A 19,838-nucleotide genomic window follows, 5' to 3' on the forward strand; every position below is an offset into this window, starting at 1 on the left:
ATAGGATCCAGATTTCTCATTGTCTATTCATGAGTTCACTTATTAGCTCATTCGGTTGACTGAGAAACCTAGGCGCCTACGTGCAAGTCACACATGGAAAATGTGGGCTTCTACCCTGACCTGGTCTATACTGTAGGTGAAAGTGCCATTATGTGTCAGGCCCTGTCCCATGTGTGTCACATTCTTAGTTAATCTTTACAAGAGCCATATGATGTAGGCATTTATTATGGAATTTTATTGCTATAGTCTGCCCCCTCTTTAGACTAGAGGGGCTACACATTACCCCTTTCCTAATCATTTATTTACCTAATTTGGGGGGGCACCTATTAGGTGCCAGACATTAGGGTTATGACGAAATAAGACAAAGGGTTTAGCTGACAAGCCTGCCAATCTGTTAATCATAGTGCTCTGACTACTCCCAAGTATATGACCCAAGCTTGGCCCATCATGAAACTTTGTGTCTTTTTTGATAGTGATTGGGCTGAGGGTTGGGAGAATGACCCAAGTAGGGACAGTTAGAGTTTTTATATGCCATATTATCTGATTCTGGTTGCTGGAAAAGACAAAGTTTCTCTTTATCCATTTGAGCCCTAGATTCAGATATATATGGTACCTACTCCACTATTATGCTTTCCAGTTTCATAAACCAATAAAATCTCTTTTTGCTTGAACCATTGGTTTGAACCATATAAACTGCCATTTTTTTTTTCCAGATTTTTTTCTGGTTTAACCTAATGATTTGAACTTCTGCTGCCTGCGATTGAAAGAGTCCTGACAAATCTGGTAGTATTGTTATCTCTCATGTAGATTAAGAAAATGAGGCTAGGAGTATTTATTTACCCCAGGTCATTCGGCTATTAGGCATAGCAAGAACTAAAACCCAGGCAACTTCAAAGCCTATGTTCTTGATTACTCTGGTACCATCCCATAAAGTCAGACAAGGACTGAAGAGAAGAGACTTCTACTCAAGGAGTGGTCCACAGGCAGTTGCCTACCAGCAAACTCTTTGCTACTGGTCCAAGAGGAGGTAAGAAGTAATGAACCAGAATGTAAACAAACTGTATCTCTAAGTATACTTTTTAAGTTCAGCTGACATTTTTTTTTTTTAATAGAAATACTTTCCTGAGAAAGTTAGCAGTATGTTGATTCAGATTCTGATGCATACTCTTTATCCCCTCTTGGGTTGGCATCAAGCTATGGACCCGTACTTGGAGGAGCACTTGTAGAGGACTGTTGGGTTTGCTGCCCAGCTGACAACCATCTTACAATGACTTCCACAGAAGCTGTGTCTGTATCATGTGACCTTGTCCCCCTCTTCTGTTAGTCATAACTGATTCGTTCACATCATTTGTTTGAGTCAAGCTGGACCAACCAGATTTTCTTGTCTAAGAATATGGAATCTTAAAAAAAGAAACAAAGGAACCAGGAGATGTTAGTTGCTGAGTTCCAAAAATGGGTGAGCCCAGAAACTCTTGTTTTCATTTCTCTGGAGTTGGTGTGATTCTTGACTTCTGAGCAGTGGTTGTTCAATCTTACATCTTGTAAGGTTATGAATATCCTTTTGAGCAAATTCCCTTTTGTCTTAAGCTAGCCAGAGTTGGTTTCAAGAGAACTTTAATACCATTGAAAAATACAGGGAAGACCACCTGTTTATGACTCAGAATTCTATTTATAATTTCAGTTATTAGTTAGCCTATATGACACTGTCCTCCATAATTCTAGGCCTCAGTAATAGTTGGAAACATTGCTACCTGAGCTGGGGGTCCCCACTATAAAATGGAAACAAAGATGTACATAATCAATTACCCCTGGTGACTAAAGTAACTCTGATAAAGACTAAAAATCTGAATTAGAGCAAATAAATGATCAACTTTTGTCTGCTTAACTATAGATAAATAGGACCCAAATGAATGAATTAACTCATTGCTGACTTTAGGAACATTACTACTTTGGGCTAGAGCACTCACATCTGCTCATCTAGCTGGCTTTCAAAGAATGACCATGTGCTCTGGGAAAACCAACATTATCTCCACCAGCTAAATGCAAACAGCAGTTTCTTGAATTCATATTTGGTTTTTGGAAAAAGAAAAAAAAAAAAGGTGGAGACACAACCCAAATCCTCTTGTGACGTGGCCATATCTGTTTAGATGCAATATTTGATTTAAAAAAATATTTGGTTGCCTCCTGAGATCATCTCACTATTTGAAGTTGCGAGTCCAGAGAAGCAAGTCCTCTCCAACTTGGTGAAGGAAGCCATACAAATGGAGGTTTGAAGATGCATCCTTAGCAGGTAGAAGGGGCCGCATGGAGTGAGAGCAGGAAGAGAAAGGAAGCACGCACGAGGTGCTTGCTGCTTTTCCTTCAGTGGAGGAAAAACAGTGCTGGAAGGTGTTGGGGGAAGCTTCAAAGCTTGACGTGTTCATCGTTTATTTCTGAATCCAGATGATTGTCTCCTCTGTGCTTACCTAGAATCTCTGTGATCTTGGTTCTGAATAGGTTAATCTATTTTTATTTTATTTATTTATTTATTTATTTATTTCTAAAATTTTATTTATTTATTTGAGAGAGAGAGAGAGAGAGTGAGCACGAGAGGGGGGAGTGGGAGAGGGAGAAGCAGACTCCCTGCCGAGCAGGGAGCCCGATGCGGGACTCGATCCCGGGACTCCAGGATCATGACCTGAGCCGAAGGCAGTCGCCCAACCAACTGAGCCACCCAGGCGCCCTAGGTTAATCTATTTTTAAAGGGTATCCAAATGCTATTAAGATAACTCTTGCGTTCCTTTGATCTTTCTATTTAAAAATTCAAGGGCTTATAGTCATAGATACCTCTGCCAGTATAGCCAAGAGGATCACCTATAAGTGCTCTCTGAATAGAAAAAAAACCCTCGAACCTGAGATTCAAATATCTATGCTTATAATTCTCTACATATAAAACCTCTTCTTAGTCTCTGTTTAAATTCTAGTGATTTAGGTGCAGAGTTCTTTTCTTCTTAATTGTATCGCTGGACATAAATTAGGCATAATCTATAAGATTTTCAATGTATCATACATCCAGCATTTTTTATTGTACTAAATTTCAGGGCTAATTTAAGTTTAAACTCTTTATTTTAGAAAATCAGTAACAGCAACTAATTAGCACATCTCATTCTGGATGTATTTGCCAACCAATTTCAGAGACTCATTTGCCTGTTAAGAGATTTTATTGAACACCAGCACCACAGACTCTCCTTTTTTTCTAGTAAACAGCTCATGCTTATTATCTTATTACAGGAATGCCACTGGTTAAATCAGGCTCTGAATATAAATAGCCATATTACTGCCATCAGGCATCAATGTTTATTTAGTGGCTGTGAGTCATGCATACCTCTTTGATCAGGTTTGGAATGAGCCGTTGCAGTTTTTGTTCAAAAAGGTTATTTGCAAAGGCTACAGAAGTATCAGTTAGATTAAACATGAAATTAATCAGTGTGGAATTTTATCAGCCATTTCTGCCACCAAACACCAGGTGTCAAGAGCATGTGCAAATGAGGGCTGAACATAATGAAGCTGGTGGGGACAGCTTAGTAGGGAGGTCAGAAAAGATTCCAAGAGGTCTACCATGCTCAGGGAGGAAAGATGGAGGGAGGGGGAGTGGGAAGGAGCGGGGGAGGGAGGGAAAGAAGGGGGGGAGGGAGAGAAGAAGGAAGGAGGGAAATATTGAAGGCCTACCGAATCATCTGGAACTCATTGGCAGTTTCACACTGCGTATCTCATAGCAGAGTATATGGAAAAGAGAGTTAGGTGACCTGGGTTAGTCTGAACTCTGCCTTGTCCTACCCAGTGATCTTTGGGAAACTGTTTAATGCATACATGCATTACCAAGGATACATATAGAACATACGATAAACTTGTACAAAAGCGTATTTTCCACCTCAACGTTTCTTGAGACTAAAAGTATCAAGGAGCAAGAGACCCAAGATAGCTGTCATATGGTTTTAGTTGATGAAACTGTGTTGGTGGAAGAGACGAGGCCCTTTGACTGGAGGGCTCATTTAAACTGGGTCCATTCATTGCTTCAACATTTAGTGGGTGCTCCAGCCTGTCAGGTGTATGTGTGGAGAGAGGCCTGTGAATAATTATAACAAAGCAAGTTGAGTGCTGTGATGATCGCCACTATAAATTCCTGGTGACCTCACTCTCTGGCAGCCCTCATCACTGCTCAGTCATTATGTGGCATTTCCGCCCGGCGACTCTCCCTGCCGCTGCCTCAGTGCCTATTTCTGATGTTCTCCACTGTCTTCAAGCTTCTGACTTTCCCTGAGTTCGTCTTCCTCTCAGCAGATGATCTAACCTTCCCTACAGTGAAAATGAATTTACCTATATCCACACTCATCCTCTCCTTCTCCCTCATTCTCCTCATAGGGAACGTCTTCCCTCTTCTAGGAGGCAATCCTTCTACCTGTCGTTTGGACCCTATCTCTTCCCAGGGTTCTTTTTCTATCCAGAATCTTCCCTTCTTCTCTCTCAACTAGCTCTTTGCCGTCAGCAGATAAAAATGCTTAGTGTTCCCCAATTTAAAAAAAAAAAAACAAAAAACAAAAAGCAAAACCATCCTCCTTTGAGAGTACCTCTCTGCAGGAATCTTCCTTCCTCGTCACAGACAAGCTTCTTGAAAGAGTTGTCCACCTAGAACTCTCACATCCTCAGGTTCCACTTAATCTAGGGTCAAGTTGTCTGGGAGACTCCGACCCAGAAATTTGCATGCAGGTGGTATATGGGGGTGGGTGCTCTAGAAACCACCTTGGGAGTGGGATAAAGGAAGCGGGATTGGTGATGTAGATACAACAGGGGCACCATCCAACTCTAGAGAACTCGAGAGCTGGCATGGCCTTTCAGAGATGACTTGAATTGAGACAAAGGGGACAGGCCTTTTTAACCCCACATCAACGTGTCATTGGATGCACACAACAGGTGTATACCCTCGGGCAAGGCAGCTTCCTTTGATAAAGGGTAATTCTTGGAGAAGAATCTGGCCATGGGCCACCAGCAGGCAACCGTCCTGGCAGCTGGGGGAAGGAGTGCTTCATTCCTAGAGGGGATTTCTGGGTGGCACAGCCTAGCGCACACTGCTTACCCAGCCTTCTATAACCTGGCTTTCTCTTGAGCTCCAGACTCCATCTACATTCAACTGCCTGTCAGACATTTCCATCTGGACATCTCCCAAAAGCCAATGAAACATTCAGATTTAACTCATCACTTTCTACCACTCCACTCACTCCTTCCTTAGGGTTCTTTGTCTTGGTAAATGGAAGAGAGAAGATAACCTGTGCGAGTTATCCTTTCTCTCCTTTGTGGATTACTTCAGGCTCTGTTTGTTCTTTGCAGCCCTTCTGAGGAGTCTTGTGGGCTGAATACACATGCGCACTAAGCAAGGCGCTCTTTTTGCATCCTGTCACCAACCAGGAGCCCGGGCGGCACCACAGCTCACTGAGTTCTGGCACGGCTGTCCTTGCTCGCTCCACTTGTCTTCATTCTCACTTTCTTGGGCTTGCATCTACCAAATATATTGTTACGACCATCACTATGGTCTCAGGACTTGCTTTTTTATTTTTTAATTTTATTTTATTATGTTATGTTAGTCACCATTCATTACATCATTAGTTTTTGATGTAGTGTTCCATGATGCATTGCTTGCATATAACACCCAGTGCTTCATTCAATATGTGCCCTCTTTAATACCCATCACCAGGCTAACCCATCCCCCACCCCCTCCCCTCTAGAACCCTTAGTTTGTTTTTCAGAGTCCATCGTCTCTCATGGTTCATCTCCCCCTCCGATATCCCCTCTTCATTTTTCCCTTCCTACTATCTTCTTCTTCTTCTTCTTTTTTTTTTTAACATATAATGTATTATTTGTTTCAGAGGTACAGGTCTGTGATTCATCAGTCTTACACAATTCACAGCGCTCACCATAGCACATACCCTCCCCAATGTCTATCACCCAGCCACCCCATCTCTCCCACCCCCCACCACTCCAGCAACCCTCAGTTTGTTTCCTGAGATTAAGAATTCCTCATATCAGTGAGATCATATGACACTTGTCTTTCTCTGATTGAGTTATTTCGCTTAGCATAATACCCTCTAGTTCCATTCATGTCGTTGCAAATGGCAAGATTTCTTTTTTTTTTTTTGATGGCTGCATAATATTCCATTGTATACGTGGTATATATATACCACATCTTCTTTATCCATTCATCTGTCGATGGACATCTTGGCTCTTTCCATAGTTTGGCTATTGTGGACATTGCTGCAATAAACACTGGGGTGCACATACCCCTTCAGATCACTACATTTATATCTTTGGGGTAAATATCCAGTAGGCAATTGCTGGGTCGTAAGATAGCTCTATTTTCAACTTTTTGAGGAACCTCCATACTGTTTTCCAGAGTGTCAGGCCTTGCTTTTTGAGGACCCAAGCAAAGATACCACCTTTTCCCCAATGTCCTTGTTTCCAATAAGTCGTATCGATTCCAACTTCTAAAGAACTCTTCAGTCTATTCTTTCGTCAACATCTCCATTGCCACCACTCTTAGGCAAGCTCCATCAGTTCCTCCTGGATTGTCACCTCAGCCTCCTAACTGGTCTCCAGGCCTGTTTCCCTACAAGCTATTCCCCACTGTCTAGCCTGACACACAGAGCTTAATGTTAGTTGCGAGAGTGAGTGAATATGTGAATAGATGGTGTCACAGGGTGCTGCATATTGTAACCGAGCTACTTTGGAATGTTGACATAAGAGTTTTTTTCTAGAAATTTTTAGAGTATGTGTGAGTTGGGGTGGGGAGGGGCTGAGGGAGAGGGAGAGAGAGAATCTTAAGCAGGCTCCATGCCCAGCATGGAGCCCGACGTGGGGCTGGATTCCACAACCTCGAGATCATGACCTGAGCGGAAGTCAAGAGTGGGACAATTAACTGACTAAGCCTCCCAGGCACCCCTCTTTGTAGAATTTTTTAACATTTGACACTCAATCTTCCCCTCTGGGAGGGATCACGCATTAGTGGGCCAGCTGGTTACCTCATAGACAGAGGCTCAAGGGCTTCAACATAGGAGACTAGAAGTGGAAGTTTTTTTCTTTTTAAATTGAATTTTAGTTGAAGTTCCCTTTCTTCCTTCCTTCCTTTCTTTCCCTCTTTACTTCTTCCTTCCTAAAAGATTTTATTTATTTATTTGACAGAGAGAGACGCAGCGAGAGAGGGAACAGAAGCTGGGGGAGTGGGAGAGGGAGAAGCAGGCCTCCTGCTGATCAGGGAGCCTGATGTGGGGCTCGATCCCAGGACCCTGGGATCATGACCTGAGCTGAAGGCAGACGCTTAATGGCTGAGCCACCCAGGCGCCCCTTTTTCTTCCTTCCTTCCTTCCTTTGTTTCTTTGTTCATTTGTTTTTTTTCTTTCCTAGATTGGGCTGCCCAACACAGCACTTTTATTCTTCTCTGCTGTTCTACTTCTAAGAGTTCATGGGGTTTTAAGTTAAGTGAATAGTAGTAGATGTGGAGTGCTTAGAGCTGTGCGGGGTACATATTAGGGACAAAATAAGTTTTAGTTATTAGCATTATCATCCTATTATGGATTTTTTCCCTCCTATTTCCTTTCTCCCATTTCCTGAGGGTTAAAATAGTTTAAAAATATTTAATTCAAAATTGAGTAAATTCCATTTTCTGAATGTAGCTCTCCTAGGAAACAAAATATAGTAGAGATCTAAGTGGTCATCATCCTAAAATTGGCACCGTCCAGTTGAGTTACTTAGTTTCTGTGCAATATGTTTTTGTGGATATAAAATGCAATTTAAACCTCAAGATTCTAGAATTAATATTCAATTTAGAAAAGTTAAAAAGGAAAAATAAAACTAGTTTTCCTTAAGCCTTCAAGTTCAAATTATAATTCTTATTTTAAAAATAAATGTAATCAATCCAGGGAGGTATTTGATTATAATTTGCTTGAGTAGCTGAACAGACCAAATTCCTTAAAACAGTCTGTGCTATTAACATCTCAATTTTTAAAATTCCCTTGAACATTTTAAACTGCATTTATAAATTGAGTGTATCTGATTATTTAAAGCACTTCTACTGCCCAACCTGCCCACCAAAGGCTTCCCAGCTCTAAAAAAGCTAATTAAGTTAATGAACATGGTCCATCTCAAGCTAATCCTATAAATTCCAGTTTTGCTTACAAACTTTGCATAATTCTCTTTATCTTTCAACTGAAAATCTAAGTCTAAAATAAATGACTGAGTTATACATTTCAAACTAGAATCAAAGGCCAAATCTATCAAATTTCCCTAAAATCTCTTAAACACTTCAAATACTTCAAATATAAAATGTATACAGATCATTCCTAAATGCATGAATGAACTATTAGTAGCATGGTTTGGTTTATTTCATCATCTCTATGTTTAATTCTAAACTTCCAGAGTAGACAGATAGCTTTTACCATCTCAAGCAACTTGGTGTTGCTTTTGGCCAAAAGTTTTGGCTGGGATACAGCTATAAGGTCTGAATGCCTGTCTGGGCACCAAAGGAGATGCTGAGCACCTTGTTTAAGAGCCACAGTGATAACAAGGGACTCCTTGTCTGTGCCCTACACACGGGGCTGTTTTCACAGCTGACCTTCCAGTTTCCAATTAGATCATTATCCAATTCTTTCTTCTGATTTGAGCCTGCAGCTCTGGGTAGTTTACCTGTTGATAGATATTAATGAATCTATTTACCACTGATTAACTTGAAAATTTAAAAAAAATTACCTTTCATGTTTGAATATTGGTCATAATCCTAAAGATATTTATACTATCAGGTACACTCTTGTCATTTATGGGAAAGGCAAAGGGGGAAAAGGATATATTGAACATAATTTAGTAAAACTTAGGTGCTATACACAGGTCATTATATTTGTATTTATTATTCTATTTAATCTTTTTCACAGTTGTATGATATAGGCAGGCGCGGTTATTTCCATTTGATAGAAGGGAAACTGAGGCTCAAAAAATTAAGTAGCTATTAAGTCACAAAGCCGGCATTTGAGCCTAGTTCTGATTCCATAACCCGAAGTCTGTGCTCTGTGGGGAACTTCATGTAAGCCTCCTGAGATTTCTAGCTAGAAACAAGTCTGGCCACACATGCAGAAGGTTCTTGGGGTTGTATTTCTTGAAAATTATTTTTCCTGCTATCTTTTTTGTAACAAAACAGTCATGAATAGTTTGGGGTCATGGCTGTGAGTTGAACATTTGACACTCGCTCTTCCCTTCTGGGAGCGATCACACATTAGTGGGCCAACTGGTGACCTCATAGGCAGAGGCCAGAGGGCTTTGAGATAGGAGACTAGAATTCTTCTTTTTTTAATTGAAGTACAGTTGAAGCTTGCTTGCTTGCTTGTTTGCTTGCTTGCTTCCCTTCTGCTCACTTCCCTTCCCTCCTCTTTTCTCCCCCAGCCCCTACCTATTCCCTTTGCTTCCCTTCCCTTCCTTCTTTCCATTTGGAAATAATTTCAAGCTTATAGAATAGTTATAAGAATAGATTTAAAAAAACCATTGTTATTCCCTTCACCCAGATCCACCAATTGTTAATATTCTATCATTCTCTGAACTGTTTAAGAGTGTGTTGCATACATCATACTTCTTTACTCCTAAACACTTCAAGTGTATATTCCCTAAGAATAAGGATATTCGTTTACACAACCACAGTTCAAATATCAGATCAGGAAATTTTGCAATTGATATAATGCTGTTGTCTAATCTGCAGATCTTATTCCCATTTCACCAATTGTGTCCCTTTTAACAATTTTGCTTTTCTGGCCCACAATCCAATATGGGAATAAGTATTACATTTACTTATCTGGCTTTTTAGCTTGCATAGTCTGGAATTTAGTTTGCATAGTCTGGATTCCTGGGCTTTCTCTGCCTTTCATGTCATTGACATTTTTTTTTTTTTTTGAAGTGTACAGGTCATATATTTTCCAGAATACTTCTCAATATGGATTTGTCTAATGTTCCCTCATGATTAGATTTAGGTTATGCCTTTTTGGCAGGAATCCTACCTAAGTGCTACTGTGTCCTTCGCAGTGCATTCTATGAGGAGGCATTCTGTGTCAGTTTGACCCATTATTGATGATGTTAATTTTGATCACTTGGTTAAGGTGGTGTCTGCCAGATTTCTTTCCTGCAAATTTTCTACTTTCCTCTTTTTAATTAATAATTTGTAGTGAGATGTTTTGAGATTTTGTAAATAAACCATTTCTCATCAAACTTTTATCTACTAGCTTTATCATTCATTAATGATCTTCTCTGAATCAATTAATACTATATAGCTGCAAAACGCTGATTTTCTAACTCCATCATTTTTTCTACATTTATGAGTTGGCATGTTGTGGTTAGGGAGCACTTACTGGTGTCATTAATTATAAGTATGGACTAACGGGTTCTTATTTTTGTTCAGTGTGTTATTGTTCATTACTATAATTATTAATTTTGATGCTCAAACTCTCTCAGATGTACCTAGTGGATGCACCTTTTAAGCTGGTTCTTGTGTTCCTTTGACATGTCTCATCATTTTTTTGAGCACTTGTTTACTTTCTGACACAAGATAGTGGAGACTCATCTTGTACTTTTTCTGTCTGAGCCCTGGAATCACTTGTTTCTCCAGGGAGCCCTGGTTCCGTTTAGTGGGGAATGGTTTCTAGAAACCCAGATTTGGATGCTACCAGTGTCAAAGCTTTTAGGCCCTTTCAGCAGACAGACCTAAGAAACAGACATACACATCTATTTCTGTGTGTGTGTGTGTGTGTGTGTGTGTGTGTGTGTATATATATATATATATATATATAAAACTATAAATTCATACTGTACCCATTCATATATACATAAATAAGCATATTTATTTCTATATTTATATATGCACTAAAAGCTATAAATTCATACTGTATCCAATTTCAATCCAACAACACAGGATTCTTTAAAGCCTACCTCCTCCATATTTGTATGTCTTCTCCGAAAGCAAGAAACCTGGTTCCCCACATTCTCAAAATATTTATTCATTTACTCCATCCTACAACAGACAGAAAATAATTTCAGAATTATGCACCCATACCACTGAGAAAAATGTGTATACTAAAGTGGAGTTCAGTTTTGGTAGCTGTTTTAGTCTTTAGATCAAGGTTATATAAGCAAAGCATTGTGTTCAGGTTATTTGGCTTAATTTATTTTTCTTCAGTGTGCTTAGGTTATTTGTTTAAAATATAGTAAGACTCTTTTGTTTCTGTTTGTATCCCATTTTAGATTTTTCATCCACCTCCATTCTTGTTGCTTTAATTTTATGTTTTTGAGTAAATAAAACAGTAATATACTTCCAAGAGCCAAAATGATACCTGAAAAAGATATTCCAAGAATGTGTAGTGCTCTTTTATCCCTTTATACCCTGTTTTTATCCTCTGGATAACCAAACTCATTAATTTCTCATTTGTTCTTGCTGTATTTCTTTTTGCGAAAATATGTAGTGAATATACATATTCTTATTTCACCTTTATTCTCTTACACGAAAGGTAACATACCACCTATACTCTTTGTACTTCACTTTTTTTAAACCTAAATCTATATTCTGTATATCACTCCTATCATTTCATAGAGATATTCCTTATTCCTTTTTATAGCTATACAGGACTCCATTGAATGGATGCGCTACCCCTTATTCAACTGCTTATTTTTGCTGTTATATCTGTTCATTATGGTAGAGGTACAGTTTCAGGGTAAAATCATAAATGGGGGGTTGCTGGGTCAAAAGGTAAACATACGTGTAGTTTAGTTAGGTATTGCCAAATTCCCTTCTATAAGTGTGTGCCATTTTGCATTTCCACTAGTAATCTATGAGAGCGACAATTTCCCCAGTGTCTTGCCAGCAGAATGTTTCGTCAAGGCTTTTAAGTTTTGACAACCTGGTAAGAACAAAAAGCTATTGCAGCATTGTTTTAATTTGTATTTCTCTTATTATTTTGAAGTTGAACAATTTCTAAATGTTTATGGCTGTTTTTTGTCCTTTTGGGTAAATGGTTGATATCTTTATGTGATTTTCAGTCATTTATTCTTCAGTTTCTCAGAGTTTTCTGGATATTGGGAGCATTAGGTTGATATCCCTAACATAGAAAGATCTCTCCATCTCTATCACTCTTCCTATCTCTATCTTTATTTCTATCTATTTGTTTATTTGTTTGTTTACTTATTTACTTCAGTAGGCTCCATGCCCAATATGCAGCCCAATGTAGGACTTGAACTCACGACCCTGAGATCAAGACCTGAGCTAAGATCAAAAGTTGGGTGCTTAACTGACTGAGTCACCCAGGTGCCCCAATTTCTATCTACTTTTTTAACGGACATAATTCTTGGGGCACCTGGCTGGCTCAGTTGGTAGAGCAGGTGACTCTTGATCTTGGGGTTGTAGGTTCAAGTGCCACATTGGGTATAGGGATTACTTAAACATAAAATCTTTACAAAATAAAATAAAAGACATAATTCTCTCTCTTTCATACCTTTGTGATATATTTGTATAGTAACATTGTTTTAGAGACTCTTAATGACAAACAAATGTCTTTGCTTAGATAACTGTCGATGAGCAGAGGCCCTGGGAAGAGGATAGAAAATCACATTCACCTTCAACCAGCAGTTAAGGGACAATACCTATTGGAAAGGAAGGAATGATGTGAGACCAAGGCATATTCCTGGAACACAGACCGGAAACCCCTTCAGAGATCAGACAGTGATCTGTAGAGGAGTTTGAGTGTTCAGCAGCAGTTTGTCACTGTGTCTGAATCTCCAGGTTGTCACAGGCCTTGTCTTAGGGAAGGACTAAAAGAAGTGAGGTCGCAAGATTTCGGGCCCGTGTCAGCAGCCGGGATCCATGTGTGTGCATCTGGTAAGAGATGGTTATGTCATAGAACCAAAGAATTTGAGGCCTGTAGGAGAACTTACAGATCACTGGGACTCAGAAACAAACTAGCACTATTTCAGAGGCAGGGAACAGGCCCAGAGGTAAGCAGCTTGCCCAAAGTCACACACTTAGCTCTCATCAGCGCTACATACTGTGACTTCGAACTAACAGGACTCTTCAGAGGTAATCCATGTTGAAACATCTACGTTCAGATGATTTTCATATTTTAAAGGTGTCATCCTGGTTAGTTGCATACTTCATTCTAGCAACTGCCATGGCCAGAACTTTTCAGAGTCTCTAATCGAAGGAGAGCTGAAAATTTGCTTTGGCTGGTCTGTGCATTCATTCTTTCATTTTAATAATACTGACACATTATTCTGATTTCTATTTTAGGCTTGAGTCTGACACATACTCTTCTGTCAGCAGAGGTTTTTTGTTTCGTTTTTTAAAAATAGATCTCAGTGTAAATAATTAGGTTGGTTTTCTTTAGTTACATTCTTGTTTTAAGGATACACCCTAATTAATCTAATTGGACTCCTGTGTTTCCTCAGTCTCTTATACAACCCATTTCTATCTAGATTAATCTAATCCATTATGTTAGTGGCTCCCAAACTGATAATCACCGAGGGCGCTTATTAGACATACATATTCAAGCCCACCATGACCTCCCGAACCAGACTCTTCACGTGACTGGAAATCTGAAATTTTAACAATTTAAGAAGGATGCAGATTCTGGAAAATGATGATTCTGTGTTAGTTTTGGGAGTTTAACTCTCAGCTGGCAGCTTTACCCCAACTCCCCTTACATGTGGATTATCCCTAGGTTCTGAGGGCAATGCCAATAAAAACTTGTGGTCTATGGCAGAATCACTGGAAGAAATATACAGCTTCCTAGCACAGGCAATTCATCAACACGTAGGGGGCTACTTTGAGAGGGAGAGAGCTCCTCTGGGTGATGAGGTACGCGCATGCCAAGTCACAGTCCTTTACAGTGACAGCCATTCTTCAGGAAATGCAGGAGGCAACGGGTAGTCGTTCTTCATCCATTACAGAATTGGATGACAAAGGCAGTCATTCCTTCAGTCATCGAGACCTGTTGACCAGAGCACTTGATCAGGCACCAGAGCTGGTTCACTGACACCAAGAACACTGGTGCTTTTGTGAGCAGACTGTCACCCCGGCTGGGGCTGCTTATCATCCCACTTGTCTTACATCACTACCACTGGGGCTATCTGTTTCAGCTCTCACAAATTCACTCTTTTGATTTCTGTCTCTTATCTTAGGACATCTTGCTCTTCCTACTTTAACACTTAAAATTTATTTTATTTTTAAAGATTTTATTTATTTGAGAGAGAGAAAATGCCATGAGCATGAGTGGGGGGGGCGGTGGTCAGAGGGAGAGGGAGAAGCAGATTCTCCACTGAGCAGGGAGCCCGACGTAGGGCTCGATCCCAGGACCTTGAGATCATGACCTGAGCTGAAGGCAGATGCTCAACCGACTGAGCCACCCAGGCACCCATTAACACTTAAAATTTAATAAATGTTTGCTGAGTGATTACTTTGTGCAAGGCCCTGTGGGGTTGGGGGAGCAAGATGGAAAGCTACTAAGAAAAATAAATACTCAGCCAAGTTGTCAAGGGTATAAAAATGCTTAAGCAACAGTTCCTGCTCTAAAGGAACTTAAGTTCACTAGGGGGATAAAACAAATAAATAACTATTAAAACTTGGCAATGAGAATAGCCAAGAAAAGGCAGGTATAAGGCAAACATTTTTGTTGCAGTAATGAAAACAGGTTAGTACTGATGTAGGAATAGATACACTGATGAAATTGAATAGTGAGCATAGAAATATACCCAAACGTAAAAATAATATTTGATAATAACCTCATTTCAAATTGGTAGGGAAAATACAGATTACTCAATAAATTATAGTGGGACAACTGGCAAGGCTTCAGGAAAATAAATTAAACTGAATCCTTACCTCACTCCTCACACAAAATTAATTCCAAAAGGATTTAAATGTAAAGACTTAAACCATAAATATATTAGAGAAAACACAGGTGAGAGGCTTTCTAATTTTAAATACAGGCAGCCTTGTTTTATTGCACTTCACTGTATTGTGTTTTGTAAATACTGGGTTTTTTAAAAATTGAAGGTTTGTGGCAACCCTGCTTTGAGCAACTGTACCAGCACCATTTTTCCAACAGCATTTGCTCACTTCATATCTCTGTGTCACGTTTTGGTTTTTCTCATAATATTTCAACTTTTTCATTATTATTATATTTGTGATAGTAATCTGTGATCAGTGATCTTTGATGTTACTTTTGTAATTATTTTGGAGTACCATGGATCATGCCATGTGTGATGGCAAACTTAATTGATAAATGTGAGTGTGTTCTGACTGCTCCACTGACCAGCCATTCCCCCATCTCTCTCCCTCTTCTCAGGCCTCCCTATTCCCTGAGACACAATGATACTGAAATTAGTCCACCTAATAACCCTACAATGGCCTCTAAGTGTTTAAGTGAAAGAGAGAGTCAAATGTGTCTCACATTAAATCAAAAGCTAGAAATGACTAAGCTTAGTGAGGAAGGCATGTCAAAAGCCAACACAGGCTGAAAGGTAGGCCTCTTGTGCCAGTTAGCCAAGTTGTGAATACAAAGGAAATGTTCCTGAAGGAAATTAAAAATGTTTTGGTAGGGAACACACAAATGATAAGAAAACGAAACATCTTATTGCCAATGTAGAGAAAGTTTGAGTGGTCTGGATAGAAGACTAAACCAGTCACATTACCTTCAGCCAAATCTTCAACTCTTTGGAGGCTGTGAGAGGTGAATATGCTGCAAAAGAAAAATTGGAAGCTAGCAGAGGTTGGTTTGTGAGGTTTAAGGAGAGAAGCCATCTCCATAACATAAAAGTTCAAGGTAAAGCAGGAAGTTATCCAGAAGATGTAGCTAATTAATGAAGGTGGCTACCCTAAACAACAGATTTTCAGTGTAGATGAAAGAGGTTTTTATTGGAAGAAGATGCCATCTAGAACTTTCATAGCTAAAGAGGAGAAGTCAATGCCTAGATTTAAAGCTTTAAAGGACAGGCTGACTCTCTTAGTAGAGGTTAATGCCGTTGGTGACATTAAGTTGAAGCCAGTGCTCATTGACCATTCTGAAAAGCCTAGGGCCCTTAAAAGTTTTGTTAAATCTATTTTGCCCACGCTCTATAAATAACAACAAAGCTTGGTTGATGGCACATCTGTTTACAATATGGTTTATTGAACATTGAGACCTACTGCTAGAAAAAAAGATTCCTTTCCAAATGTTACTGCTCATTGACAAGGCACTTGGTCACCCAAGAGCTCTGATGGAAATGTACAATGAGATTAATGTTGTTTTTGTGCCTGCTAACACAACATCCACTATGCAGCCTATGGATCAAGCAATCATTTTGATTTTCAAGTCTTATTATTTAAGAAATACATTTCTTTAGGCTACAGCTACCAAAGGTAGTGATTCGTCTGAAGGATCTGAGCAAAGTAAGTCGAAAACCTTCTGGAAGCGATTTACCATTCTAGATGCCATTTGTGATTCATGGGAAGGTTAAAATAGCAACGTTAACAGGAATTTGGAAGAGTTGAGTCTAACCCTCAGGGATAACTTTGAAGGGCTCAAGACTTCAGTGGAGGAAGTAACTGCAGATGTGGTGGAAATAGCAAGAGGACTAGAATTCGAAGTGGAGCCTAAGGATGTGATGAATTGCTGTAATCTTGTGGTACAACTTTAACAAACGAGGAGTTGTTTCTTATGGATGAGCAAAGAAAGTAGTTTCTTGAGGTAGAATCTACTCTTGGTGAAGATGCTGTGAAGATTGTTGAAATGACAACAAAGGATTTAGAATATTCCGTAAATTTAGTTGATAAACCAGTGGCAGGGTTTGAGAGGACTCTAATTTTGAATGAAGTTCTACTTGAGTAAAATGTGAGCAAACAGCATTGCATGTTATAGAGAAATCATTGGTGAAAGGAAGGGTCAATCAATGTGTCAAGCTTCATTGTTGTATTATTTTAAGAAATTGCCACAGCCACCCCATCCTTCAGCAACCACTACCTGAGCAGTCAGCGACCATCAACATCGAGACAAGACCTTTCACCAGCAAAAAGATTACAACTCACTGAAAGCTCAGATGACGGTTAGCATTTTTTAGCAAGAAAGTATTTTTTAATTTATTTTTTGTTTTAAATTAGGTATGCATGTTGTTTTTTTTAAATACATAATGCTAGTACACACTTAATAGACTACAGTATAGTGTAAACGTAACTTTTACATTTACTGGAAAACCAGAACATTCATTTGACTTTGCTTATGGTGTGTTTTAGATTTTTATGTAGTGAAAATCACTCTTATAAAAATGCTGCTAGGTTATTTTTTCATGCTTGGAAAAGACTTTACGCAGGCACACCTCGGAGATAATGCAGGTTCAATTCCAGACCACTGTAATAAAGCAAATATCACAACAAAGCAAGTCAAATGCCAATGACAATGGGGAAAATATTTCAATCACACATTACAAATAAAGGATCAATATTCATAATAGCCAAAGAACTTTTACAAGTCTATAGAAAGATAAAGAACTCTACAGAAGTTTAAAGAGACATGAATTGGGCATTTATAATAGAAGAAGTACAAATGGCCAGCAGACAAATAAAAATACACTTCAATAATTAAACAAACGTAAATGAAAGCATTTTTTTTGGCCTATTTGATTAGAAAATGTATTATTTATTTATTTATTTTTAAGCTTTTATCCATTTATTAGAGAGAGAGAGTATGAGCAGAGGCAGGGCAGAGGGAGAGGGAGAAGCAGGCTCCCCATTGAGCAAGGAGCCCAAAGTTGCCACTGGATCCCAGGACTCTGGGGTCATGACCTGAGCCAAAGGCAGATGCTTAACTGACTGAGCCACCCAGGCGCCCCGGAAAATGTATATTTTAATTGATAAAATGTCCAGTAAGGTTTGCTGTAAATGGAGTATAAATTGGTACTTTTAGGTACAACTTGGCAATTTAAGTTTAAATTGGGAAATTTAAAGTGGGAATGTGGCTTTCCTGTAACTGAGAAATTCTACGTTTATAAAATTACAGGTTTACTCCAATAACTGTGTAAAGGTGTGTATCCAAGGTCATTCACTGCAGAACTATTAATTAAGTGAAACACTGGCAACAGTCGATAAGGCTAATAGATTATGGTACATCCATATGAGAGGATAGGGTGACAACGCTCTGATCTGATGAGATCTGCAATGGGTAGTTGCTTAATTCAAAAATTTTAAAATGGGGAATCATAAAAAATGATACATATGTATTTTAAACATAAAATTTTCACCTAAACTCTCTAAACATAGAATTATTCATTAATCTTTTGATGCTAAGACACGGTCTTTTCTTTGAGTATGGGTTTGCCGACTAGAATTCTACTCACCTTTCTTCCATAAGCCACAATTATGAGGTCTCTGCTCTTCTTCCCAATCTTGTGTCCTACTTCTTTCCACCTTGCTCACATTGACCTCTATGTTGCTCCAGTTGCTAAATTCCCACTGAACGGCCTCTGCACTGGTTATTTTCTCCTTTCCTTTTCCTGCCTCTTTGCATGGTTGGCTCTTTCTCATGCTTTAAATCTCAGTCTAGATGTTGTTTCTGAGTCACCTTCTTTGATGACCCCAATATATCAGCCAGGATGATTTTTCTTGCAAGTAACAAATTCCAGCTTAATTGGCTTATATTATACAAAGGAATTTATTGTCTCACATAACTAAATAACCAGTCATAGATCTGACCTAAGAATACATCATAGCCATAGTTTAAACTAAATGACCAAGATCTGTCTTCTATTTTTCACCCTACTCCCTTAGTGTTGGTTTGATTCTTCTCTTCTTTCCAATGGCTGTCAACAATTCACCTAACATCTGGGGATTGAGATAAATATACATTGGCTCTGATAGTCCTGATATGGATCTTGTGCTCATTTGTCTTAGGCCATTTTTCCAAAAGCGGAGTCTGAGGTAGGTATTCAGATGCATGTGTAAGTGTTCTTCAAGAAATACCTGAAAGGTGTCAAGTATCTTTTCTGACCCCACATAAGAAACTAGAAAGCAATAGCAAGAGAAAACTCAGAAAATTCACAAATATGTGGAAATTAAAGAGCACACTCCTGAACAACCAATGAATCAAAGAAGCAATCAAAAGAGAAACTGAAAATATCTTGAAACAAAGGAAAATGAAAACACAACATACTGAAACTTGAAGGATGCAGAAAAAGCAGTTCTAAGAGGTAAGTTTATAGCGATAAACAACAAATTAAGAAGAAAAGAAAGACCTTAAATAACCTCAGGGAACTAGGAAAAAAAAGAAGAACAAACAGCCTAAAGTTAGCAACAGAAATAACAAAGATCAGAGTAGAAACAAAATGAAATAGAGACTGTAATAATAAAAAGAAAATCAATAGAAAAGAACAAAACTAAGGGTTGTTTTTCTTGAAAAGAGAAAGTTGACAAATCTTTAGCTAGACTAACCAAGAAAAGAAAAGCGAAGACTCAAATAAAATCAGAAAAGAAAGAGGAGACAATACAACTTTTGTCACAGAAATCCAAAGGATTGCTAGAGATTACTGTAAGCATTATACACCAACAAACTCAGAAGATAACCTAGAGGAAATGGCTACATTCCTAGAAATATACAACTTACCAAGACTGAATCATGAAGAGACAGAAAATCTAAACAGAGCAATAATGAATAAGGAGATTGAATCAGTAATAAAAAAAAATCTCCCAACAAAGAAAAACTCAAGGGCACATGGCTTTACTGTTGAATTCTGCCAAACATTTAAAGAAAAATTAGTACCAGTCTTTCTCA

This window comes from Neomonachus schauinslandi, chromosome 9, assembly GCF_002201575.2.
Source record: "Neomonachus schauinslandi chromosome 9, ASM220157v2, whole genome shotgun sequence".
Taxonomy (NCBI): domain Eukaryota; kingdom Metazoa; phylum Chordata; class Mammalia; order Carnivora; family Phocidae; genus Neomonachus; species Neomonachus schauinslandi.